Source organism: Pleurodeles waltl, chromosome 7 (genome assembly GCF_031143425.1).
Source record: "Pleurodeles waltl isolate 20211129_DDA chromosome 7, aPleWal1.hap1.20221129, whole genome shotgun sequence".
NCBI classification, from domain to species: domain Eukaryota; kingdom Metazoa; phylum Chordata; class Amphibia; order Caudata; family Salamandridae; genus Pleurodeles; species Pleurodeles waltl.
The window spans coordinates 1,317,012,299-1,317,036,089 of record NC_090446.1 but is presented as its reverse complement, the minus strand read 5'-3'; the positions used below and the strand labels follow the sequence as shown (position 1 = coordinate 1,317,036,089).

The window sequence follows — 23,791 nt, the reverse complement described above, 5'->3', positions numbered from 1 at the left end:
TTATAAATTCAATGACAACCTAGATACTTTTGAGGTCTTAGGCCCTCATTATGAGTTTGGTCAGCGGCAGAGGCTGCCCGCCAAACTCATATCGCCATCTGACCACCAGTGTGGCCAGAACAATGCTGGCCCTATTACAAGTTTCCCGCTTGGCCAGCGGGCAGAAACAGTGTTTCTGCCCACCAGCCCAGCAGTAAACAGGACCTTAACATTAACGCTGGCTCGTAATCGAGCCCTGCGGCAATGTGGCAATTTGGAAAGCACGACAGGGCTGTCAATAAGGCCCCAGCACTGGCAATGCCAAGTGCATGGGCTTCCAGGCCCCCCCCCGACACCCCCATTCTGCAGGCCTTTCCATGGCGGTCCAACCGACATAAAAAAGGCTTGCGGATTGGGGAGTCATAATTCCCAGAGCCGCGCTTCATGCAGCGCCACCCTGGAAGATTAGAACCCTAGAGACTGCCAGGCCGTCGACTGGCAGCAACCTGGCGGTGTCGCAGTTGGACCGTGGTGGCTCCGCCACGGTCGTAATGTGGCGGTCCGACCGGCACGACCACGGCAGTCCGACCGCCACGACTACGGCGGTCCGACTGCCATTGCGAGTCTGGCGGCCTTAGTCTCTAAAAATTCCTAAAAATATAATCTAATTTTTTAGATTGGTGTTGGATTTCTTTCATGGTGTGTGACTTTCTTATTTCATTGTTTGGTGCTTCTTAATGCTTTACACTAATTTCTTCTTAAAAGCCACAGCCACTCAAGGTTGAGCTCAAGGTTTTGCAAATTTGTCTGACTGGACCCAAGACAGTTTTTGTGAGTGTATCACATGGTAATGTCTTACAACCATACCACAGAATACATGCAAATCCTCACATGTTGACAGCAACAAAACAATTGGCAGAGAAAAGACTTGTGGTGTTGTGCTTAACAAACCAAATAAAGAACATGAATGTTCAACCCACATATAATTGTAGAGAAACTTTAATGAGAAAAATACCATTCAACGAAAATGTATTTGGGGGGTTCAAATTTCCTGGCAAAGGAAAAATTACCCAGCTGAAATCAAAAGAAACAAATAGTTCACTATTTGTGTAAGGAAAATATGAAAAGCTCATCTTAAGAGATGTTCTATGTAAGTAATACCCTGATGAATAAGTAATATATCTCAATTTGGAAGCGTGGTACCCCCTAGATTTGAAATTCTCAACCAATAAATGATAAATAAAATGTAGAAATATGTTTCTCACGTTGACATTAATGGGCATAGAGGCACATTTTTGTAACTGGCACATGGACATGATTGCCTCTTATTGTAGAGTGGATTTACTGCATTATAAGTGCAGTAATGCCACATTCAGTGCAGTATTACTTACAAATTACAGAAAGAAGCATGTTTGGTTACTGCATTTGTTACTTGGTAAAACAGTTCACTGTGGAACACTGAATAGTCACAAAGGTTCAATCAGGAGTTAGGCTACAAGCAAGGCCAGTCCACAAATTCAAGCAGTCAGACTGCACTTGGATGTTTGTTCCAGTCAAAGTTTTTATCTTCAAATCTAGAAATATTTTCAGAGCACAAATGCTGCCAGTGGGAGCAACCTGTAGCTTATTTCCGAGATGAGCTCTTTCACACTGTATACACTAAAAAACCTAGTGAACTTTAGACATGCACCAATGCACATATACATCAAGATGGGCCAAATAAATTGTTATGAAAAAACAGAATACAGTCTTCATACTTTCTATTAAGCTAACACTTCAAAATAAACGCAATCACAGCCAGCTTTAATTGGAATTCACATATTTGTATATGGCAACATATGTTGTTTTACTAATACCACTAAGGTCAATCTCAAGGGCCTTGCTATTTGTACAGCTACTTCAAAAAAATGAGGTTTAATTAACCCTGCTCACCTGAAAAAAATCACTTTCAACTCCTTCAACATTACTATTGTAAACCCAAGAATTGGCATATTTAACAAAACAATTCAGCCCATGCAAATGTTTTATGTCCAAACAATTATTTTCATTTCTGCAGCCATGAACGTCAATTCACCGAAAGTCCCGGGGTAGCGTTAGTGACATCACACGCCATTTGACTTATGCATTCACTTCCACACAGATGCTTAAAAACACAATCACACATACGCACACTCACTCAAACACACTTACCTGCACATATGAACACAACATACACTTAAAAACACTTCTTACTTACCTCAGTTTACAGGGAGGGTCATATTCTAACTAATTGTACTCAATTTTATATTACCATAATAGTGAAGGATATACTGTTATTCACTATTGGTGTGATAGGAAAATTACAACAAATGGTAAAAAAGGCAAGGCGATTGGAGCCCCTACCTATGTCCATAAGAACGAGGTGACCCTGTCTTTCTAGCACTGATTTTACCACCTCCGAGTCCAAGGGTCGCAAAGGCAGTACCAGGGGTCGAATGGGGAAAGCTAGAAGTCACAGCTGCAACCTTAAGCGAACCCGTAAATGCTATACATGTGCAAAATCGGCTTATTGTTGAGGTTTCACTGTATGGTGAAACATTATTGAATTACATTTTTTTTCATTTTAATTATTCAGCAATGTTGACACATAGACCAGTATGCATAAAGATACAGGGATAATGCATATTTCCGTACACAGCAAGAAATTCCACTACGTCCACACAGCCGTGGCTCGCAGCATGCAAAAGGGGCAGGGCGGCATGGGGGGGGGGGAGGGTGGAGGAATAAAAACAAAAATAATAAAATAATAAAATAATTAAAAACAAAACCACTTACCTCTGCTGCCGCCGCTCCATCCGCTCCTCTGCAGGCACAGGCTCCCAGCCTGCCCTGCGCCAATCCTGACACTGCTTACAGCAGCATCAGGATTGGCTGGGAGAGCCCAGTCAGGGCACTCCCAGGCAGACTAGGAGCCTGTGCAGACTCTCTCCAGCCCGGCAACTGTGTTGCCAGGCTGGAGAGAGCCCACTGCGCATGTGTGTTTGGCCGGCCCGAGACAGCTGGCCAAACACACATGCGCTTTGAGGGGGAATGCTCGTCACCCCTGAGGCCCCGCCCCTTTTCCCCAAAAAATTATAAAACACAGTTTTTGGGGGGAGAAAAGGTTTGCAGCTGCCACTGCTGGCAGGGGGGCAACGCTCCTCCCCCTAATGGAGGACCCGCCCCTGCCTTCACATGCAATAGTCAGTAAGATTACAAGTACATTTGTATGGGAACAGTGAACCAAGAAGGGCCTTTAAACTAACATCAGTCCTACAATGCCGACATTTTATATCATACTCGGTGAGTTTACATGTGCTCCCCAAACAGTGTACTACTCATTCCTGTGTCCTTAGTCTACCAGCCTTCTGCTTCCGCAGTCCCACCCTCCAACTTCCCTAGGTATGATAGTAGTGAGAAATATATGTCCCTAAATCAGGAAATTTGAGGGAGCATAAAAGCATAAATTACAGCATCGCAATTTATCTAGTCCTGCAAACAGTCGCACAATTTACAAGGCTGTCCTTTGGTCAGTAAGATTGGGGGTGGGGGAGCTTCAAATATTCCAACAATTAGGCTGGCATGTGATGGTCAAATGTATTATACAACAAGCAGGGCACATGAGAGGAGCTGAAGAGGAAATGAAAAGGGAGAGAACAGCGGATTGGTAGGGGTACTAAGAGAGGAATCCCAATATTTTGTAAACTAACCAACATTTTTTAAGACTTTCAAAACGAAGAAGGAGAAAATGTGTGTGACCTTTTGTCTGTGTATATGTCAAAATTCCTGGTGAAATGCAACACCTCACCATACCCGACTGAAAGCACCTGCACCCAACTACTTGGTAGAAAATAGATTTATCAGGGGGGTGTAACACCCAACACCCCCTCCCTTCCGAAGCTACACACCTGCCAATTTAAGTACACACAATCAACCAAGCTGAATTACGCCAACAGGAACGCTATTTCAGCGTATATCAGAATGGTATTCGCCTGTTCCTTAATGTACCTCATGAGATCCTACTAGGGGGGAGAGCCACTTCCTGATTGACTATCCAGACATTTGAGAAAATATCTCAACTCAGTATGACTGCAACAAAGGGCACATTCATGTCAGGTGAATGAAATCCGCATCTGGGTATCCACAGTCAATCTATCTTTAATCTACATCTAACCCAAAAGCTGTATGTATAGCTGGTGTGCAGTACAACCTATGCAAGAATTTAAAATGTGGGGTTTTATGCTTGCCATCATTCGACATTTCCTTATTGTGCGCATAGCAATATCACCACTTCCCATCTCCTATGATATCTCCCAGTTATGTCTACTAGCCAGACCCTGGACTTCTTTCTTTCAGGATTTCCTCGTGGAAACAAAGGATTAGCTGACATGGGCTGGGGATAGTAATTAGTTGCAAACGCACTTTAAAATCTGACGGCTCTAACAGGTGCATAGGAATATCGATTGCATTTACCCTGGAGCCTAAAATATAGAAAATCATCTGGGGGTGGAGTCACTGAGTGCTTTGATTTGTGTGATATAAATGTGATCTCTTGGTAAAGATCTCTCAAATGGGTAAGCCCCAAGATGGGACGTTGGCATTTAGCTTTGGACTGCGATAAAAGCAGAAGACTATCCTAGGATGTCGGTCAGTCTTAGCTTTGACAATTACAATATTCAACATTCATTCGAAAGTATCTCACTATAGCCCGGCGTACCTCTGCCTTCAACACTTGATCTAACAGTGCCATGGACAGAAATTACAACTCCCCAGGCTCTGCCCAACCCCGTCAGGGTCACTGCCAAAGTCACTGGGGAATGATCAGAGAGTGTGCGAGTTACTATACATACCCTTTGTAGTCAAAGTCTCCAGCAAGCAGCCAATAAGTTTATGCATGTCACTGTGCCATAGACTGATGAATAAAATGTAACCTCTTTGGATCTATGGGGCCTATGCCACCATATGTCCAGCAGAGCATTTAGATAAATAAAGGAATTCAGGGCAAGAGTAGCTCCCAGATTGTGCTTCAATGTCTGGGTCGGCACATCCATGGACATAGCTTGATATTACCCTCTTCATGTTAATATTGCCTCATACTAAAATCATATTTTTTTTAAGATTGGATCATCTATATTGGAAACAAATTCTTTGACTAGTGCAAAATGCTCCCCACTTAAAAACTCCCGAGTCGGGCTCACCAATGTTTCCTCTGTTGGCACTGACTGCCCCGCACTGATGCTTTGAGGACAGCTCTAGGCGTCTGTGGACCATGCAGCTGATTCTCACACTTGTTTCCAGGACTCCATATAGCTGTAACTATCCTACACGCCCAGCAGCACCGCAGCAACTCCCACCAGCAGGTTAGACAAGTCGAAATAAAATACCATATCCATTTCAGCGAGGACATTACTGATATTGTGCCTGCTGCATACCTTGGAAACGTTTTTGCCAAGTTCTACAAATAGTCCTTAAAGTGGTGTTTAGACATAAATCAATTAAACCATGTTTTAGGGAGACAGTACAAGCACTTTTGCACAGGTTAACGGTGGTAAAGTGCACGGAGTCCGAAGGCCAACAAGAGCAAAAAAATAACATTTATTTGCAATGCAATGGGTTTCGTGGTTGATAGAGCGTTCCGACCATATAATTTACCTGTATTTTGGACGCTCTTAGGTCGACAAATCTTTTGGCTAAGTGGGACTCTCCTTACCCGAGAGAGAAATCAATTTTGTCAAATCAATAATCAATAGTCAGTAATCAATAACGAACATAGGCAGTTCCCCGCTCAACATAACACTTCACAATTAATCCAGAATACATTTCGGCGAAACCATGACCTTTCGGCCATGAATAACCACACCAATTTATGCAAAGTTAGTGAATTTATTTCCCTATATTAACAAAGCTAGCACAATGTAAATGTGTCTCAACACCAAATGATAAATGTAAATGAACATTAATAGCTGTCCATAACGGCGGAAAAGATGCAATCTATGCAGCATTTGAATAATAATGCCTTCTATAATGGCAACACATACTACTAAAACAATAATCTGTAATGAACTAATTGCATACATTGATCAGCATAACAAGGTCTCAAATTGCATTGTGTAACGAATGAATCCTCACCTAACCTCAAATTAGCATCAGCATGTGGGACTTCATGCAAAACAATTTAGCAACATTAATTTGGAAAACTCCTAACTAGGGCTCTTATAAAAAATCAGCAGTTGGGTTACCTAAAAAGAAAACACAATGCAATTGTACATTTTATCCTTTCATATTTACCAAATTCAATCAGCATTCAAGGAAGTCTTCGTCTCGCAGGTACCGGCTTCGATCGGCATGGGACGGGGACATAGGGGTAGGGTGAGCGGGGCAATTGCCTCACAGCGGCAAGATAAACTACTACTTCATGCAAAGGGGCAAATCAAAGTTTAAAGTCTCTAGGGGCAGAATTATTTAAAGTCTCTTTCTCTCGATTAGAGAAAGCATCAAAGTCTCTCAAAATGGCGTTGAACATCAATTGGCATCATAGAAGATAGGCAATAATGTCTGATAGGTAATGGCCGCTTTCTTCCTCGTGCACCTGGTTTTTATAGACAACAGTTCAAATCCAGTAGGGTCTTCCATTGGAGGGTTCATAGGTTAGCTTCAAATTGACCAATCAAAAACAACAGTTTACAAGCTTTTACTTAAGCATACTTTATCCTTGGAGTCGGGAACGTAAGTTGCAACATTTTATACCAATTAACTCACTTTCAGAGCTTCCATTGTCCGCACCTGCAGATTGACCTTGGAGCAAAGAGAAAAATGCCGGGCTGGCACGAAACCTTAAGATAAGCATGTGAACGATCTTAGTGGAAAAGTACAGCTTCAAGCAGAAATACACGTTTAATAGCACATTGGAAAAACACGAGCATCTAAACCGTGAGACAAGCAACTAGGCCGAAGCCTCCACTAAAGTTAGGCTAAGCTAAAGCATTTTAAACAAGCAAATCATAGCACACGTTTACGATTATGTCAGATTAGTGCAATTCTAATACATCACGTTATATAAGGCACGCTTTGGGCACATTTTGTCCCCGTACAATCTTTATTAGTTCGGTTAAAGTCACACTCGATTATTGCAGTACTACGTTTTTGCGCTAATAAATGTAAAACCTTTATTTCCGCGTCACCAATCCCTCCTCTGATGACTACTTGTCATCACACAAAACATTCCCACAAATTTTATTCCATTAAAATTCTGTCAGTTCTCTCTGCCTTTTAGTTCCCCTTGTTTTTGCTTTGTATTAATTTGTATTAATTCTTTGCATTATCATTAATATTCCTCTTTTTATTCCCCAAATTCCAAATATGCAAATTAAAACTATTAGAATTCCCTGTATTATTTTTAGCAAAATTCCATTCCAGATTCCACCTATCCAACTTCCCACTGACGCAATTCCCTTTCCAACTTTCTCCCAAACTCCTGGTTCTTTCAATTCCTTCAAATCTGCACTTTCTTTTGTTAGATTAGCAAGCATTGTTTTAATCTTCACACTATTATCAGGAATATAAGTACAACAGTGTCGCGCACCAAGCATTTTGCAAACGCCGCCATCCTTTGCTAAAAGAATGTCTAGAGCAAGCCTGTTTTGAAGAGTCATAGCTCTTTCCGCTGCAAGTTCAGCATCCATCAGGATTATAGCACCTGAAAACTTTGTCAACATGTTATCCACTATAGTAGACAACTTTCTTATTTTGATGGAATTCAGCACAACTCCCAATGAAGGAATCATGGCTCCAAATATATCTCCTACCACAGCAGCTGCGGTCTCTCTTTTCTGGATACGATGAGATCCAGACGTCTTTGGAATCACCAATGGGTCATCCAGTTGATAAACCTTTGGGAACACTATACCCAAATAACATCTCCCCCACCATCCCTTTGGAAGACGATAATAGGCATTATGCCCACAAATGTAATATACACCTGGTATGACAGGGTCAAGTCCGTTCAGCATGAATGTCCATTTGGCCTTAAAGATAAACGTGTGTTTACATTCACTCGCACCCACAAAAATATTATCATAGTAAGACTCACCACGATATATACAAAATTTTCCTACATGCCAAGCATCTAAAGCTATTTTCCCTTGTGTTTTTATTGCAGCAAAAGCATCATTATCTACTGAAGTCCTCTCATGAAGCTCCTTTTCTAATTTCGCATTCATTTGTGCCCTTCTATCATCTGTGCGATCTAAAAAGCTTATTTCTACTGCAGTGAGCGAGCAGGTAAGATTCTCTCTATGAGCGTGAGCCGTTTCAAAAGGTAGCATTGGCTCGAAAAATTCCCTCATTATTTTAGCATCCCAATCTTTAGCAATCTGGCTAAGCTGCGTGATTATAGGAACATATGCAAAGGTAACATCATAATTTGAATAAAAATACTGTATGTTAGTCTGACCATAAAATCTAGAAGTTACTATACTACATGTAATCCCATATGTAAGAGGCATGTGATGATAAGTCACCCCTTCCGTTACCGATGTCGGTATCTGTGTGCACACGTAACAATCTTGCGCATCCATAGTCTCCACGTATTCTGTTAGCAAGCGATAGAAAACATTATATGAAAGTTCCTTTTTCTCATGCAAGTGTCTCTCATCTAATTCTAGTTTTTTCAATGCAGTTAGTTCAGTGACAGTAACAGGAGCAAAAGTGGAAGCATCAATTTTCTCATTTTCACCCTTTCCACGCATTCCAAGCACTATTGCCATTATTATTAGTACACATGCAACTACCAAGCCTATACACACATATTTACAATATTTCATTCTACCGTTTTGTGTAGCGTACCTAGTCATGATCTGTATAGAATCAGAGAGCTGAAAACACTTATAAAAGAAACGATTTAGCAATTAGTTACAAAGCTGAACAAGCGCAATGTTCACACAGTTTTCTTCAGGAGGCCAGTCACTTATCGGTTAGCAGCAAAGTCTCAATTCGGTTTTAAGAGTCAATCAGGTTATCAAAGTCTTATCCGGTTAACAAATGTCTCATCCGATTTAGCAATGTCTCAGCAATGTCTCAGCTGGTTGTATCACGTTAGATTATAGCAAGCAATGTCATTTACCAGCTTTTCAATCAACAGCGTCCATAAAACTTTTCTTTTCTATTGGTATCTCTTCTTCTTCGTTCTCGAGGCTAAGAGATACAAATTCGTCGGTCCAATCGTCATTGACTGCATATGCCCATTCTGGACCGGAATACCTTCTGTTTGGTATTCTTTTCCTTTTCAATTTTGCCTCTCTCTTTGATTCTGCCTCACTGGTGCTTTCCTCTTTGGTCAAGTCTTTTCCTTCACTTGACGTCGGCACCACGACAGACACTTCCTTTCTTTTCTCCTTCACTTTTGGCCCTTCACTGTCATTCGACTTTTCTCTAGTCCTTGGTTTTGCTGGTGATATGCTCAGTCTTTTCCTTGCACTGTGTCCACCCGATGGACCTGCGCTCTCTTCTGAAGAAGACTGAACGGTTTCGTTCTGTTTTTCCTTGTCCCCTTCTTCTGGGGAATCAGTCACGTTTTCTTTTTCCTTTTCTGTGCCGTTTGCTTCTGGGAAAGCCCTCCTCTGATCAGGCTCTCCTTCTTTTGCACCTCTCTCTGTATCGTCTGTTTCTGGGAAAGCCCTCCTCTGATCAGGCTCTCCTGCCTTCTCACTTCTTTCGAGCCCGTTGTCACCGCTACTCTCGTCAGGCTCTTTGTCACTTTCAGCTGCTTCAGGCTCCCTGTTACTTTCGGCTGCTTCAGGCTCTTTGCTACCTTCAGCTGCGTCGTCGCTGTCCGAGGTTTCTCCTTGGTCTTCCCCAAGTGAATCTGTTGCTTCGTCCTCAGAGAATGTCTCTCTCTCCTCTTTTTCTGTTTGTTCCCTTCCAGTTTTATTTTGCTCTGTCTCAGTGCTCGGCACTTTAGCTGGTACTGGCAGTTTCAGCGCTTCAACTTCCTCTTCTGTGGGACACAACACTTTCTTTGTGTGACTGGCGTGAATCCAGTTGGGAACTCCCGCGCACTTCACAGCGGTAGTTGTCGTCAGGATCACTTGGAAAGGGCCTTTCCAACGGGGTTCCAGACACGACTTCCTGACGTGCTTCTTTATCACGACCCAGTCACCTGCTTTCAGTGTGTGTCCTGGACCTTGGATCGGTGGCAAGGTGGTGGCTTCCACCTGGTGAGAGAAAGAGCGGACCACGTCAGCCAGACCTTTGCAGTAGTCTAACACCATATCATCTGTAATATTCAAAAGCATGTTTGCGGGAACTGCAGGAAGTCTCATAGCCCTGCCCATAAGGATTTCGTGCGGGGACAATCCAGTCTTTCTGTCAGGGGTGTTTCTCATTGACATCAACACCAAAGGCAACACGTCAGGCCATTTCAAATTTGTCGATGCACAAATTTTCGCCATTCTCGATTTCAGTGTACCATTCATTTGTTCCACCAGTCCTGAGGCTTCAGGGCGATAGCTGCAATGCAGTTTCTGCTCAATGTTCAGCGCTTCGCAAAGTAACTTTATCACCTCGTTATTGAAGTGACTTCCCCTATCTGATTCTAAAGAGATCGGGAATCCGAAACGTGGTATCAACTCCCTCAACAATAGTTTTGCAACTGTAAGGCTGTCATTTCTACGTGTGGGGTATGCTTCAATCCAGTGACTAAAAATGCACACAATCACCAACACATACTTCAGACCTCCATGCACAGGCATCTCAATGAAGTCCATCTGCATTCGACTGAACAGGCCTGCTGCTCTGCCAATGTGTCCCATGTTCACAACCGTTCCCTTTCCTGGGTTCATCTGCTGACAAGTGACACAACGGTGGCAGACTGCTTCTGCAACTTGTCGGAATCTGGGGTTAAACCAATCAGTTTTGAACAATCTTATCATGGCATCTCTCCCTAGGTGAGCTTGCCCATGATAGAACCGCGCTAGCTGCGATAAGAAACTATTTGGTAAGACAAATTTTCCCTCATTTGAAACCCATAGCTCATCTGGTCTCTTTATACATTGTGCCTTAATCCAAGAAACCCTTTCCTCCTCCTTAACACTATTCTGTAATGCTTTTAGTTCATCCATTGTATCTACAACCTTCAGAGCAAATGCTTCAGCTGGTTCAAGCTCTGGCTCACTTATTGAATTCCATTAATCTTTGAGCAATATACAGTTCAAGGCACAAAATCTTGCGACTTGATCCGCATATGCATTTCCCAGAGAAACGTAGTCCTGTCCTTTCGTATGAGCACTACACTTTACCACTGCAATTTCGGCTGGCATTTGAATGGCATGTAACAACTCCCTTATTCTCTACCCGTTTTTCACTGGGGACCCTGAAGAAGTCAGGAAACCTCTCTGTGACCATAGTTGCCCAAAGTCGTGCACAATTCCAAACCCGTACTGACTATCAGTGTAAATGGTAACCTTCATCAATGTAGACAGTTGGCATGCTCTTGTAAGGGCTACAAGCTCTGCTACTTGTGCGGAATAGACTCCTTGAAGCCAGGACGCTTCCAAAACACCTGCAACAGTACATACAGCATATCCTGCTTTCAACACTCCCATTGCATCCCTTAAACATGACCCATCAACAAAAACAATTTGGTCATTTTCATCAAGCTTAGTATCCTTGATGTCAGGTCGAGGTTTTGTGCAAAATTCAGTCACCTGAAGACAGTCGTGCTCGACGTCCTCAGCGTTCTCAATTTCAGCATTTTCACCGGGAAGCAAGGTTGCTGGATTCAACGTAGTGCACCTCTTCAGCTGCACATTCGTTGAGCCCAGAATTATTGTTTCATACCTTGTGAGTCTTGCTCCGGTCATGTGTTGCGTTCGGGAGCGGGTCAAAAGTATCTCAACTGAGTGAGGGACCATAACTGTTACTGGGTGTCCCATCACTATTCCTTCACTCTGAGTGAGGCTGATACCAACTGCTGCTACGGCGCGCAAACACCCTGGAAGTGCTGCTGCGACCGGATCCAAAGTAGCTGAAAAATATGCTACTGGTCTGTTTATGCCACCATGGGCTTGGGTCAAGACAGACAGGGAACATGCATCACGTTCATGACAAAACAGTGTGAAAGGCTTCGTGTAGTCAGGCATACCTAAAGCTGGAGCCCTGCACATGCATTCTTTCAATTCAATAAAAGCATCCATCTCATCTCCTTTCAGTTCAATCGCATCCAATGCATCCTTCTGGGTCAGTTTCAGTAAAGGCTTTGCTAGAGCCGAGAAGTTGGGAATCCACTGGCGACAGTAGCTCACCATTCCCAAAAACTTCCTCACCTCCCTCCTCGTCTTTGGTGGACTCATTTGAAGTACACTTGTTATTCTTTCCTTCATTATTCTTCTTGACCCTTTCTCTATTTGATGACCCAAATATTTCACTTTCTTCTGACAGAACTGTAATTTCGAAGGAGACACCTTGTGTCCAATCCCTCCCAAATGGTTCAGTAGGGCAATGGTGTCGGCTGTGCAGTCGCTTTCTGTCTTTGATGCGACCAGTAAGTCATCAATGTACTGTACCAAGGTTGACTCGAATGGCAACCTTAACGCTTCCAAGTCTTTCTTTAGAATTTGATTGAAAATTGACGGTGACTCAGAAAACCCTTGAGGAATTCGACACCAACTGTAAACTCTGTCCAAGAATTTGAAACAGAAGAGAAATTGGCTATCCTCATGAAGAGGCACCGAAAAGAATGCTTGTGACAAGTCGATGACTGAGAACCACTCGGCATCACAAGGTATTTGAAACATTATCACAGCTGGGTTTGGTACTACAGGGCAGCATTTGACTACAATGTCATTTATTTTTCTCAGGTCCTGCACAATTCGGACCTTTCCACTCGGCTTTATCAGTCCCATGATTGGTGAATTACATGGACTGCTCAACACTTCTTTCAGTACTCCCTGTTTTACAAATTCGTCAATTAGTTGGGCGACTTTCATGAGGGTGTCTTGTGCCATGTGGTATTGTGGGGTCTGGGGAAAGGTTGCATTGGGTTTTACTGTCACTTTCACTGGTTCCACTCCTTTCACCAATCCCACCTCTTTCCCTGTCATATCCCACACTTCTTTTCCTACTGTTTCCCGTAATTCAGCCGGAATATCCTCTTCAGTTATCATCGGGAAAAGGCTAATCAGAGGATATTCTTAATTGACAGTTTCCATCTCGTCCCCTTCTACGCTGTCCTCTTCTTCCCCATCACTGCTCGTTTGAATTTTAATTCCATCGTTCGAACACATAATCGAACATCCCAATTTGCACAATAGGTCTCTCCCTAGCAGTGCTATCGGGCTTGTGTCACATACCACAAAACTGTGTGACCCTTGATAGTTACCAATTCTGACTGGTACTGGGTCTGTGATTGGGTTCGTCAGGTGCCTGTTTGCTACTCCCACTACTTGAACTGTTCTCCCTGAGAGGGGCAAATCTGGTACTTCAATGCTCCTAACAGTTGAACGTGTGGCTCCTGTGTCAACCAAGAATGAGACACGATGACCCATTACTCTTCCCTCCACATACGGACCCTTTTGATCAACTTCCAAGGATGCTGCAAGCACACAATCTCCTTCCTCTTCTGAACTTTCACTCTCCCACACATTGTTTATTCCATTCTCACTGTGTAATGGGAACTGTTGTACTGTGCTATTTGTATTCATCACCTGACCCGAGACCTGTGGAGGAACCATCACTTGCTGCTGATTCATTGGTGCCAAAGGTATTTGCATTGGCTGATTAGGTACCATGGGAAACTGCTGTTGCATTGGCTGCATTTGCGGCATCTGCATACGGGGCATCTGCTGCGGCTGCATAGGCTGTAATCCCTGCAGCTGATTTACGGTCTGAAAATTTGGGTTTGGACCTCTCATTTTCGGTCCCCTCATTGTCTGGAATGCATTGACATCATTGTTCTGCTGACCAACACCTGCACCTTCCTGCACCACCATCGGGCACTCGCGTTTCCAATGTCCGACGATTCCGCACACGTGACACGGCATCACCTTTTTCAATCCCTGCACACCATTCGGAGTCACAACAGTGCTTAAATCCGGACCATTATTCCCAAAGCCTCCTCTGCCTCTGCCTCTCACCTGTGGCTGAAACACCATATTTCCCTGCGGCTGCATCTGCGGTATCTGCTGCGAGAAACCTTGCAACCCTTGCAAACCTGTCTGAGCTGCCTTAAGTTGCATGACCATCACCTTCTCTTTCAACTTTTTCTGTTTCACTTCAATTTCGTCGCTACAGTATTTCGCGTACGTCAACACCTCATCCATCGGTTTCGACTGCCAACAAATCAAATGCGACTTTATCATCTGACTTATCTCTGGTCTCAGCCCTTCCACAAATCTGAACACAAAATGAAGCATGTCCTTCGCCTCAATTGTTTCAGTACCACTGTAGTTCTTGAACGCCTTCAACAATCTCTCATAGTAACTGTGAATCGACTCCTTAGCCTCTTGGGCAGTTCGATCAATCTTCTGACAATCCACATTCTTCGCGGCAACCTTCGTCTTCAAGTGCTCAATCACCTTATAGTACAAACTCATTACCATAGGTGATGGTGCACCTGTATCCCTGTCTCTCTCTGGTTCACTTGTCGGCCAACCCACAGCTCTTTTGCAATCCTCCCACAAATCTGCCGGGACCACAATCTCAAAGAGAGTGTTCAGGTCTTCCCAGAGACATTTCGCAAGCTTCACAAACCTATCAGTCTGTTGATACCATTCAATCAGCTTCTCTCTCAGTTTGGGAAAATCATCCGTAAAGGACTGGATGTCGCTTCTGTGCCACGGTACATGTATTAATTTCCCCCCTGCTGTCTCCCTCATTGGTAACATAGTTACTGCATCACTACTCTGTGGCCTTTTCTCATCGTGCTCTGGGACACTGTCTTTCTTCTTTTCCTTTTTCCTCGCCCATCTGCTCTCCCATTTATCTAAGCACCTCCACACTTGTGCACTCTGCAGCAATTCTCTAAGGTGCGTTTTCATGCCTGCTGACCTCATGTGTTCAAAATCTGTGGTCCCAAAATCCAATCTATAGCTCCTGCTCAAGTGTTTTGTCTTGTCTATCTCAACTCCGTTCTTATCAGCTATTTCTTGCAACCTTCTATGCACCTTGTTCACTTCTCTTGTAATCCTGGGACATAGGTACCTTAGCTCTTCTTCTGTGTAGGACTCTAACCTATTCACACCCATAGTCCCTTCCACCAACTCTGCTGCTTCCATGTTCAACCTGACCCTATTCAGATAGTCTTCTCCCTTCCCACTGGCTGAACTTTGTGTGGAATTCAGACTGTTGAACCACTGTGACAGCTGTTGCGCATTCAACCCCATCAGTGTAGCATTCACATCGACTGCCATTGATGGTTGCGGCAGCTTCTCAGTATTCGATGATAGCGGTATCACCAGTGGGGGACTCGACCTCACCACTGTTGATTGAGCACATATGGGACTAAACTCCATCAAGGATCCGGATCCAGTTGGCTGAACCGCTATCGGAGTTATTCCTGGAGTGTTTTCTATGCACCTCCTTTCCGTCCCACTCTGCATCACTGATCCCTGACCGCTCATGCCTGAGTTAGGCTGAACGTACAAAGGTACCGGTGGACCTACAGTAATAGGTAGGGATATCGCATCTGGGTTCTGTCCATTCCCCATGTTCTGAGGCATGTTCATTCCCACACCATGGGTCATCATTGCCGGCATGCCCATCTGACTCCCTGTCATCTGAGCATGTGCAATTTCCCCGTGCATCTGCTTTTGAGGCACCCCCATTACGGTTGGGTCTAGAACCATTCCCGTACTGTTGTCACTGCTGTACTATCTTGGGACCTGCGGCTGATAATTTTCTGCTGTTTTCAACACAGGCACATCTGGATATATTCTCCTAATCTGCGGTATCTGCGGGGTGAACAGTAAGCTCGGGTCCTTAGATCCCGATGGCGTTTCTGAATTCGGGGTTTCATTATTCTGTACCGGTGCCGGAGGGGCAGAACTGGTACTTGGACCTTGTTCACTCTCTGCATAAGGTGGTGGACGGTCGTTCAACAACTGAGTGATGAACTCCTCATCCTCTGACTCGTCCTCTCTATCTTTGGAACACCTCCTGTTTGTCTTACAGGTAGCTTTCTTGCCTGTCGCCTCTTCTTCCTTAGCAATTGCGGGAAACAATTTTATCCCCTGCAATACATCTGACCTCCACACCTTCTGTGCATTATCCCACCTAGCGTCCGCTAGTGTCTTTTCTACTTTTCTTATCCTGGTCTCGAACTTCTTTTGCTGTTGCTGTCTAGCTATTAGTTCCCAAATCGCTAGAGCCTCAAACTGTGCTGGCCTTGGAGGTACCTTCATGTCATACATCGCGAATCTCAAATTCTCTAGAATCCTTATATTGAATGTCCCATGGATCGGGAACGCTACGCTCCCATGTTTCTCTGTCAGTTTGTGCCATTGCTTTAGCCAAAGACACGGAGCTACCCCCTTTTCTTCCATTACAATATAAGCTGGTGCACCTTCGGGCGGCGTCTCTTCTCCTACGCTCGCTTTAATGTAAGACTCTCCCTTCATCGCACTCCTGAATGCTTTCAAAAATTTCATTTTCTCGTCTTTATTTCACAAAATTTGTAATCAATAGGTGACTTTAATTCCCGGAATACTCTTCGCTTGCCTCTCCCCTTCCAATCGAGCCCCACGGACTGCGTCCAATCCGTGCGCGACCCTTCTCTGCAACCAACCTATCCCAGCGCGGCTCCTAGTGACGTCACACTCACACACACTGCGGCAGACAAAGCCTCGCGGCTAGTCCTCCTTCACTCAGCTCCTCTCGTAACAACTTCTTGCATGTATCGCGAGCTACCAAAAATATAAAACAGATCTGTCGGTTTACTACAGGAGGGGTAACACAATCGCTTCAGGACCTTAGGGATTTTTCACTAGCCTCGGCAGTTATTCCATCTTTCTCGGTCCCCACGTTCGCAAGCAAATCTGACCCGCAGACTCTGCTCTCAACTTGTCAGTGATCTATTCTAGTGCACTTAGAATTTGTCAAAGCCCGAAGTCGAAGTTTCTTTCACTCCCTTAACACACGTACCGACTCGTTGACCACGCCCGGTCAACCTATTAAACCGACCAGACCACAACATAAAACAAGTGTCTCATACACTTTTCAATATACTCCGGAGTCTCTTGACCTCGCAGGGCCCGTCTCAACAACAACAACCACGTGGACCTTTTTCCTGCACAAAGCGCCACACGCACATGAAGTTCGACGACTTCCCTACTCTCACACTCGGAGTCGCACCTCCGCTATTCTCTAAGAAGTTCGACGACTTCCCTACTTCTACACTCGGAGTCGCACCTCCGCTATTCTTAAAAATCCTCGCAACCTTTTCACACAATCTGCGGCAATAAGCTGTGCAAGCGCAAAACCCTAACTTCACTCATACCGTCACAAGTACCACCAACGCTGATTCCACATCTCCCTTCTCTCCATTCGCAAGCTCCAAGATCCCGGGAAAGTCGCGGGGGACTTAGCCCATCATCATTCTCTCAATCTGTTATACCCAAGAAAAATTTAAATCAACCTCTCGAGCGGGATCCCAAAGGACGAAACCGTTAATTCAACACCATATATTTCTCGAGTAGGGGTCTCAAAGGGCGTAACCGTTAATTCAACACCATGTACTTCTCGAGTAGGGGTCCCAAAAGGCGAAACCGTCCTCTGCTACCATCTACTGATAGAGCGTTCCGACCATATAATTTACCTGTATTTTGGACGCTCTTAGGTCGACGAATCTTTTGGCTAAGTGGGACTCTCCTTACCCGAGAGAGAAATCAATTTTGTCAAATCAATAATCAATAGTCAGTAATCAATAACGAACATAGGCAGTTCCCCGCTCAACATAACACTTCACAATTAATCCAGAATACATTTCGGCGAAACCATGACCTTTCGGCCATGAATAACCACACCAATTTATGCAAAGTTAGTGAATTTATTTCCCTATATTAACAAAGCTAGCACAATGTAAATGTGTCTCAACACCAAATGATAAATGTAAATGAACATTAATAGCTGTCCATAACGGCGGAAAAGATGCAATCTATGCAGCATTTGAATAATAATGCCTTCTATAATGGCAACACATACTACTAAAACAATAATCTGTAATGAACTAATTGCATACATTGATCAGCATAACAAGGTCTCAAATTGCATCGTGTAACGAATGAATCCTCACCTAACCTCAAATTAGCATCAGCATGTGGGACTTCATGCAAAACAATTTAGCAACATTAATTTGGAAAACTCCTAACTAGGGCTCTTATCAAAAATCAGCAGTTGGGTTACCTAAAAAGAAAACACAATGCAATTGTACATTTTATCCTTTCATATTTACCAAATTCAATCAGCATTCAAGGAAGTCTTCGTCTCGCAGGTACCGGCTTCGATCGGCATGGGACGGGGACATAGGGGTAGGGTGAGCGGGGCAATTGCCTCACAGCGGCAAGATAAACTACTACTTCATGCAAAGGGGCAAATCAAAGTTTAAAGTCTCTAGGGGCAGAATTATTTAAAGTCTCTTTCTCTCGATTAGAGAAAGCATCAAAGTCTCTCAAAATGGCGTCGAACATCAATTGGCATCATAGAAGATAGGCAATAATGTCTGATAGGTAATGGCCGCTTTCTTCCTCGTGCACCTGGTTTTTATAGACAACAGTTCAAATCCAGTAGGGTCTTCCATTGGAGGGTTCATAGGTTAGCTTCAAATTGACCAATCAAAAACAACAGTTTACAAGCTTTTACTTAAGCATACATTATCCTTGGAGTCGGGAACGTAAGTTGCAACATTTTATACCAATTAACTCACTTTCAGAGCTTCCATTGTCCGCACCTGCAGATTGACCTTGGAGCAAAGAGAAAAATGCCGGGCTGGCACGAAACCTTAAGATAAGCATGTGAACGATCTTAGTGGAAAAGTACAGCTTCAAGCAGAAATACACGTTTAATAGCACATTGGAAAAACACGAGCATCTAAACCGTGAGACAAGCAACTAGGCCGAAGCCTCCACTAAAGTTAGGCTAAGCTAAAGCATTTTAAACAAGCAAATCATAGCACACGTTTACGATTATGTCAGATTAGTGCAATTCTAATACATCACGTTATATAAGGCACGCTTATAAATGTTGGCAAACTACTCTGAGGGCACATTTTGTCCCCGTACAATCTTTATTAGTTCGGTTAAAGTCACACTCGATTATTGCAGTACTACGTTTTTGCGCTAATAAATGTAAAACTTTTATTTCCGCGTCACCATGGTTACTCGAGTTAAAGCTATTACCGTTGTAAACTCCTAAACAGACTTTTCTTGCCACATAAACTGAAAAGTAAAACAGTTTCACATAGGCGAGCCAATGGCCACCATGAACGCAAATCAAACACACAAAAGGAAACAGAAGTCCGATGTCATGAGAACACATTTTTTGTGTTCTACCAGAAAAAAAAAAAGGCAAAGAGTGAAACAAATCAGCATCTACTAAAATATCAAATGGGCTGGTCCACCTAAAACTGAAAGCATGCCTGTGTACAGGGACAAAAAACTGTGAAATACTCAATAAAAATCCGGATATGCTGGACTTGTTCCAGGGTACAAATATTATTTTATGAAAATGAAAGCGTGTCTTTCCATGGGCACAGAATGGTTTAACATAAGAATGGATGCAGGAAAATGAAGCGCTTGATTTCCCTGCCAATTGAGAACGCTACAGTCATATCTATGCCTGGACCTTGGTGGGACTAACGGACAGGGCAGGCCCATACATTGTAAAGACCAATAGGACCACCATGGGACAGAGTGGAAGAGTCCTGGCTATCTAAAATATGTACAGGTGGGCCCACTGGCACCCCCCAGCGCAATGTAACCACTGGGTGAAGGAGAGGGCACTGTATAGCCATAAAGATAGGGTGGTGGGTAGGTATAAAGTAAGGTTTCTTTGTAATGTATAGGTTAGCATAGGGTTAGTACACTTACTCTTGAATCTATTTTACTCAATGTAGTGGTAATCTCAGAAGTTCTCAGAGGCAGTAATCCCAGTTGTGGTAATCTCATCAGTGGTAATCCCTGCAGTGATAATTTCAATTTTGGTAATCTCAGCAGAGGTTATCCCTGCAGTGGTAATCTCAGTGGTAGTAATCACAGTAGTCGTAATCCCAGTAGTGGTAATCTCAGCAGTGGTAATCCCAGCAGTAGTAATATCAGTAGTGGTAATATCAGTAGTGGTAATCACATCAGTGGTAATCTCAGCAGTGGTAATCCCTGCTGTGATAATTTCAACTGTGGTAATCTCAGCAGAGGTAATCTCTGCACTAGTACTCTCGGAGGTAGTAATCACAGGACTGGTAACCTCAGCAGTGGTAATCCCTGCAGTGGTACTCTTGGAGGTAATAATCACAGAAGTGCTAATCTCAGCAGTGGTAATTTAAAAGGTGGTAATCACAGGACTGGTAACCTCAGCAGTGGTAATCCCTGCAGTGGTACTCTCGGAGGTAATAATCACAGTAGTGCTAATCTCAGCAGTGGTAATTTCAAAGGTGGTAATCTCAGCAGAGGTAATCTTTGCACTGGCAATCTCAGAGGCAGTAATCACAGTAGTGGTAACCTCAGGAGTGGTAATCCCTGAAGTGGTAATCTCAGAGGGGCTCATTTCAATGTAGTAGATTCTATGCAGCAGTATATGGTCTCCGTTGTATTTTAGGTGGTGACATACAACCCTTCGTGCTGGGTTCTCGGTCTGATATGTTCATTCCATTTGCATGTCAATAACGCTCAAACATTTTCTGTTTATAACGCGCTTGCCTGAAGAACATATTTTAAACCACTTCATCCTCAGCGAGAAAAAGGACCTCTGAACTGAGTACAGCACAGTGCCTTCCTGAGGGGCACCATCCTCATCTAAAGGTAAACATCTTCCTTCATTTAGTTTCTACTCAGCAGACTAGGGCCCTATAAAACAATGGGACTTGGATAGAATCTATTTAACAAGCATTTGCAATCAATGGGGCTCACGTTTACTAGAGTTAAAGCTATTAGCTTGTAAACTTCTAACAGGACTTTTCTTGCCACATAAACTGAAAAGTAAAACAGTTTCACATAAGCGAGCCCACGGCCACCATGAGCGCAAAGCAAACACACAAAAGGGAACAGAAGTCCGCTCGCAGTGAAATTTATCAGCAAAAGTACAATTATCCATGTAACAGCAAAAGTGCAATTATCCATGTAACCACAAAAGTGCAATTATCCATGCAAAAGAGCAAATAACCAGCAAAAGAGCAAATATCCATGTAGCAGGGTCGATGTCATGCAAAGCGCTCAACTTCTGCCCAGGGCGATGGCACTGCCTACGAAATAAAGAGAAAAAATAGTGCAGAAACCATACGGAAAACATAAAGCCTCATATGTTTTTAGTAGTTGGCCGGTGCGCTCGAGGCGGGCTAAACACCGGAAGAGGCATGACGTATGCATGCCTTTCACTAATGAAATCAAACTAATTTTAAAAGGCAAGCCAACCAACCAAACAAATCAAGCTAATTTTAAAAGGCAAGCCAACCAACCAAACAAAAGGATGGGCTTGACATGGGCGTGGTTAAAAGCCCACAAAGAGATCAGACCAGGGACGGAGAGCTTTGCGCTCTACCCTAACCAGGAAAAATAGGAAGAGGAAGGCAAAAAGTATGGGGGTGACTCTGTAGAGAGGGCCATTTCCAACACTCCACTACAGCCTGGCGTACATCCGTCTTAAACACCTTATCTAACATTGCCATGGAGAGAAATCACAACTCTTCTTCCCCTTGCCCCCCCTCTCAGTCAGAGTCAAAGTCACTGGGGAAGTTTGAATGATCAAAGAGTGTGCGAGTCACTATATATACCTTTTGTAGTCCATGCCTCTAGCAAGCAGCCAATTGTCCATGGGTGACACTGTGCCATAGATTGACAGATAAAATGTAACCTATTTGTATTCAGTGTGCCTATGCCGTCATAAATTTAGCAGAGCTTTTTGAAAAATAATGGAATTCGGGGCATGAGTAGGTCCCACAGTGTGTCCTAACGTCTGGGTCGACCAATCTATGGTGATATCTTGATATTACCACCTTGATATTAAATTTGCCTCCCCAAAGTATGGTGTGAGGGTCAATTCTCACTTAAAGTTAAATAATATTGCCAAAAAAAATCTGGATCATCTATTTTGGGAACATATACGTTAACTAGTGTGAAATGCTTTTCATTTAGAAATCCATGTAGTGGAAAATAATATGCCTGAAAGTTTAAGTGCATGTTAAGTCAGCTAAAGTGTATTACAATTATTGAAACCTAAAACTGAAACTCCCTTTGAATGAGAATTGTAAGATGGGAAAAAGCAATACTGACTCCATCTTTTGCCAAGCACAGGTTCCAACCCAGGATGTAAGTCATCTATTGGCAGTGAGTTATATTGTCTCTATCTATTTAAATAGGACGATACATTCCGGATTTTCTGAAAACTATTACGACCGTCGATATACCATAACAAAGTGGATCTGTTGAAGAGTGCTTTGACCCATTTTGATAAGTACCCTAGGTGCATATCCGGTTTCCTGCTGCATGTTTGGTTCAACACCGACTGTGCTGACATATTTATGCTTACAAATTCTGTAGCTGCATTTCATCTGTATCATATATACCTAGCAATCCAAACCCTCACACTGAACCCCCACCTTTTCAGTGATACCCTTACTCGCAATCCACCCAACATATGTAGAAATTGCAGAACCTCAAGCCCTGTCATAGGCACCCTATAAAAGAAACGGTGGGATACATGGCAAGGACATCCAGCACCACCCACCTGCGTCTACTCTCTTTTCCAGGGTCCTGGCCCACCACCCCCAACCATCCGCCAACAATGCTGTCTATACTAAATAGTAGCTTTGTTAGGAGTTGTGCACATACAACTGTGTTTGAAATAGCATTTCTGTCAAACGCTCAGTATTCCAGCCACCTGGCTCCTAGTGTCCTAATATACCATCAATGTTCGCAAGGAGGCTCTTCTAACATGCTGCAATCCAGCAAAGAGCTTGAACCACACATGCCCATCATCTGACGGCAACTGATTTCGCCTCCTCTGTCTCCACTTTCAGTTCACTTCTAATCTGCACCTCTCTACAAGCCTAGACACTAGTTTTACACTAATCTGGTCCATGCAAAGTATATTACAAGCATTTAATAGTTAAAGACAAAGAATACATGAGGAATAAATACATCTTTCTGCACTCCGTTGATTACCTGCCTGTTTAACTCTTCAGGCTGGTATTAAAAGTCCCAATGTTTCCTTTGTTGGTACTCACTTTCCTGCACTGACGCTTGGGAGACAGCTCTAAACACCAGTGGATCATGCAGCCGAGAAACTCTTTCCAAGGACTGTGTATATGTAACTATTGTAAGCGCCCAGCAGCGCCTCCTATTAGCAGGTCAGGCAAGTCGGAACACAAAGTACCATATCCAGTTCCGTGAACTCATTACTGATATGGTGCCCGCTGCGTCCCACGGAAACGTGCTTGCTAAATTCTACAAACAGTGGGCCATATTTATACTCCGTTTGCGCCGAATTAGCGTCGTTTTTTTCGACGCAAATTCGGCGCAAAACTAACGCCATATTTATACTTTGGCGTTAGACGCGTCTAGCGCCAAAGTATCGGCAAATAGCGTCATTTTTTAGC

The 23,791-nt window shown here is 43.5% G+C and overlaps 1 protein-coding gene across 1 annotated transcript in view; it reads right to left on the bottom strand.

Moving 5' to 3' along the window:
• The window catches only part of LOC138246240 (sulfotransferase 2B1-like), a 475,463-nt gene extending 451,976 nt beyond the window's left edge, over window positions 1–23,487 (bottom strand). The window contains exon 1 of the mRNA XM_069200645.1: window positions 23,358–23,487. The gene's annotated coding sequence lies outside the window, so the exon portion shown is untranslated. The remainder of the gene's footprint in view (window positions 1–23,357) is intronic.
• Between the last annotated feature and the right edge of the window lie 304 nt (window positions 23,488–23,791).